Consider the following 5,005-nt stretch of genomic DNA (forward strand, 5'->3'; position numbering starts at 1 on the left):
TTCGACTTTCTTTGTAATATTTCCTTGAGTTTGTAATCGAATAAGCTGTGTAAAATGACTTTAAAGATTTCTTTGAATTTTTTTTGACAGAATCATATTAGGCTTATGAATCGATGGTTTCTTTATATTCAAGCCCAAAACATAGTACTATTTATCAAGCTTGCAGAATCACTTTTTTTTTTATTTATACTTGACAAATTTTGCTCTTGTGTATCGATTATTTTCGTGAAATAATTTGAGCTAATAGAATCGACAAAGTTTTTATTTCTTGAATATTTTCGATTCATTTTTATCACCTTTTCGAAGCCATTTTCTTTCTTGAATATATATAAGTGACAATCAGCATATTGCAAGTTCTTGCAAATAAAATTCATGAATTCGTTTTATATGAGATAATGTGCAAACTTTTGCTGAAATATAATATAACGATCCGGATTTTCAGTTAATAATTATTATTTTGTTATTAGATTTCTAAAAATGGTGGAATAAATTTTTTATATTTTATTCCAATTTGATGGTTTTTAAAAAAAATTTAAATTTTATTTAATTATCAGTCCAGTGGGATATCGAGAATTTTATTGTTCGAAAATTTTTGTGGATATTATATTCTGCTTAATTGATTTAAAATTTATGCAATTGTGTGCATGATCAGATTAATTGATAATTTGTGAATAATTACAATTATGTGAATTAATTGTTAAAAGCATATTAATATTTATGTGCATATTTGATTAATAATTATGTGAGCATTATTGTGATTTTATCAAAATCATTTTTTTTTTGTTATTTTGAGATGATTCAAAATTATCTTTTGATACAAAGATTTAATTGGTATTTATTATACCAATTATTTTATTTTAGATTTAAATTCTAAAAATATCCAGTGGTTATATTTTTATGTTTTTGAGTCAGTGAAAAATGTTTTAAGTGTGCAAATGATTATTTTATTATTTGCAAGAAAAATATATTTTTATTTATTATATGCTTTTGTGAATCCAGTTCATTATTTGATTAATTGTGGTATGTGGTACATGTACAATTTTAATTGTTTATTTTTTTTTGAGCGGATAAGATAGAATTTAGATTAGTTTTCTTGTTTTATTTATTCAAATAGTTTTTAGCTTAAAAAAATCAAAATATGTATTTGATTGCACCAAATATTTTACCCAAATGAAAATTTGCCAAAATATTTCAATTTTGGTATTTTTATGTTTTGTCCGATGTGAAAATATTTAAAATTCTCGCGAATAATTATTTTAATTATTTGCTATTTAAAAATCATTTTGGGCAATTAAATATAAAATTTTCAAATGTTTTAAAAACAAATTTTTTTACAGATTTCACCCATTCGGGATTTTTCGAGATTTGTGGTGATTTTATTTTTAATTTTGGGAGATATTTTTGGGCCCCTAAAAATATTTTATTGAGCTTTTTATTAGAAGTGGGGTTGATTTTAGTATTATATAAATAGATTTTATAAAATCAGAAAAACAGTACAACAGGCAACGGTCGGTTCAATTGGGGGCTAGGGTTCCTCTCTTTTCTTTTATCGTTTCAGTCGATTCAAGCAGGGGTTAAGGTGAGATTTATGTTGATTGTGTAATCATATATATGTATATGTATGTATCTGTGTTGGGTTGTTTGATTGAACCGGAGTTGTGATTGTTTTGGTTTCGAATCGGAGTTTGGGGGGTTTAATCGGAGGTTATGACGGCGGTTTGTGTTGCCGCCGGCATGGTTGTGCAGCGGAGATGAGGAGGTAGCAGGCGACGGCAACGCCGTCGACTGTCAGAGAAATAAGGCGGGGAAAAGCTGTTGAGGTTGTGTAGCAGCGGCAAACAGCCGCGATTGTGGTTGAGTTCAGGGCGGCGCGGTCGTGTTGAGCGCGGCGGCGACGCCGCTGTCGGCTCGTGCAGGCGCACGCGAGAAGAGAAGCGGAGAAGAGAGAGAGAGAGAGAGAGAGAGAGAGAGAGAGAGAGAGAGAGAGAGAGGAGATGGAGGCTGTGATTTCTGACAGAGGTTCAGGCGGTGGTGGTGGCTGCCTGGAGCCGCAGTGGCGGTGACGGACAGATATTTTTCGGAGAATAATCGAATAAGTATATTATTTTTATTTTTATTTTTATTATTATTATTAATTAACGATAATAATAATTATAATAATAATTATAAAATTAATATCAGACTTCGAATATTTATATTTTATTTGCAAGTTGTGTTATTAACGTGCGAATTGGGATTCCTGGAATTTTATTATTAGAATGTTGCGACTTGTATAAATTTATTTTATTCCGGAAATTTTTATTTAAATTCGAAAATTATTTTCCATTCCGGATTAGATAATTTGTAATATTGTTGCGACTATTGATATTCAGATTCCGAAATATATGTGATTATAATTGTTGGTTGTTGATTGTTGGATTTGTTGATTTATCGGACTGTTAGAATAGAAACTGATTGATTGTTGGGTTATTGATTTTTGGGCTTGCTCTATTTTAGGGGAAGTGATGTCCGATTTTATAATTATTTTATTATTAAAATTCGGATTTAAGCTGAGAATTGAATCGAGTCTATGATTCAGATTCTGGTTGATATTTGGACTTGGATTGATATTTCTGAATATTTAATTATATTATTTTATAATATTAAAGCATGCCAATTTTGTGAGACATGATTATATGTTTAAATTATGAATATTATGTGTATATAATATTTGGATACATTTTCATTCCACGATGGGTAGAATTAGAATTTGATTCGATTTATTGATTCAGATGACGATTTGGATTTCGTCAACTTAAGTATTATTTTATTGTCGTATTTAGTCGATTGAGACGTCTTTATCAATGACGATCAGAAGTAGTTGATTTATATTTTCGAGTTGTGTTGAGCCAGACGCGAGATGTCAAGGCAATATATTTTATTCTCGAGTTGCGTGACTATGTTTTCACTGTTAATTCTGTCAAAGGCAAGTATACTAATTCTTCTCTTATATTTCAAGAGCAAGTATCCCTATCGATTACTTGTACTTTCGCAAGTTTTCTAATATATATAACTTGTGTTACCGCAAATTTCTTGATTTTATCTTTTGATGCAAGTGACTCTAATTATTTCTTATATTTTAAAAAGAAAATTTTTTTTATCTACAACTTGTATTTATTGCAGGTGACTCTATTTATATATTATTTTAGAAAACAAGGATTTTATTCCTATCTTGTGTCATCTTAGGATTTTTATTCTAAATCTTTTTAATTTAAAATCTTTTATTTTATATTTACTCAAAAATAGTTTGTGCGACTGCACACAATATATATTTGATCTTTTGAAAACAAGATTCTTTATGTTGATTATCAGAATAAGTACATTTCAAATAATTGATTCTATTTCTAGAATCAATTGCGTTATTGCTTTAAAGTGTATTGAGCATGAAATATTGTTTTACTTACCTCGTCATCATTTTGACATGTGTACACTTACACGATAATTTAAATTCTCTTTTTATCAGCAGTGGTTTTATAAAACTGTTTTCCCGTGGAAAGAACTTTTACTTAAATGTTTTAGAAAGGCTGAACCGTTAACCCAACGGTTATTATTCTGGTTTTCATTCAAAACAAGGATGTCGATTATTTCGAGACCTTGCTATTTTGTGATTGGAAAGTATGCGTAAGAGGCCGTGCGCCGGTCCAGCGATTATTAGGCCAATGTGTGCCTTAGGCCAATGTGTGCCTGGAATTCCCTATATTTGGTGACATGCTTCGTGCATGATCCGGTGTTATCTCGCGACTGATCATCGGCTATAACACAGCGTTAAAAATATTCCAATTACATCCTGTAAGTATTATGAAAATATTATAAATTGAATTCGAAGTTCAGATTGTCGTTGAAGCATTGGTTGCTCGGTGACAGTTAGAATTTAGAATGAAATGGGATCTTCTTGATTATTCAACCCGTCATTGTCATGCTGGTTCAGCAGGCTAAGTATATGAAAACTTAGTTGACAGTGTGGATACAGAGTAGTAAGGAATTTCTTGAACTATGGTTTTATATGGATAGCTGGTGCATGTGTTGCTCAATTATCAAAGAGTTATGGAAAGTTATTTTGAGAGTTCTAGAATGATTCAGTTATGGAATCATTAAAAGTATTGTTTTATCTGAGATTTGCTAGTATTGCAGATCTAAATGATATTAAAGTTGTTTTCCTTGAGATTTGCTAGTATTGCAAATCAAAATGGTTTTAAAGATTGTTGGGGGTAAATCCTCTAAATGATTTATACTCTTTCTTCAGTTTTAAAAACTGCATTATCAATGTTTGAAGTGAATCATTTATTTGATTCCAAGATTTCTATCTGTATATTTAAGAGATTGCATTATTAAGGTTTTAAACAGAAATCCTTTTATATTGGATTTGAAAATCCACTTTTATATTGGATTATTTTATTATGCTTTAAATTACTTGTTGAGCATTTCTTTCGCTCATACTTGCTGTTTTAAATCTTACTTTTCAGAGTAAGGTAATTTCCAGAGTTTTATCTGCGCGACTCAGAGGAGGCAAGATGCCATCCTATAGATGATCTATTTTGGTAAGTCATAATACATATTTTGTATTAAATAGTTATGACCCTAGTATGCTTCTCATCGGAGTTATGCTAGTGGTATAAGATTTGCGTTCCAGAGATTATTGTATATTATGTTTTGATTTTGGATTCTTGTTTCTAGCGCTATAGCCTAAAAAGATCTTGGATTTGGGGTCAGATTGTTTTATTTTCTGTTATTTATTGAACAGATTCGATTTTACTTTTACGATTTTTCCGCGTGGCACCAAATCTGTTGACCCAGGATTTCGGTCTGTCACATATAATCTCAAACACGAATTTTATTATATTCTTGAAATAAGTACAAGTACACAGAATTCTAAAGCTTATTTAAAGTACATTGTACATATCATGAATTCCACGTCTAAAACCTGCAGTTTTAATTAGTCCAAATGCAAGATAAAAATACATGATTA

The 5,005-nt window shown here is 30.2% G+C and overlaps 1 long non-coding RNA gene across 1 annotated transcript; it reads left to right on the top strand.

Moving 5' to 3' along the window:
* The first annotated feature begins 1,500 nt into the window (after positions 1 to 1,500).
* On the top strand, positions 1,501 to 4,797 carry LOC108213401 (uncharacterized). The gene is made up of 2 exons (XR_001805266.2): positions 1,501 to 1,579; positions 4,503 to 4,797. It is a non-coding gene; the product is annotated as an uncharacterized LOC108213401 (long non-coding RNA).
* Positions 4,798 to 5,005: the final 208 nt, after the last annotated feature.

This window comes from Daucus carota, chromosome 1, assembly GCF_001625215.2.
Source record: "Daucus carota subsp. sativus chromosome 1, DH1 v3.0, whole genome shotgun sequence".
NCBI classification, from domain to species: Eukaryota; Viridiplantae; Streptophyta; class Magnoliopsida; order Apiales; family Apiaceae; genus Daucus; species Daucus carota.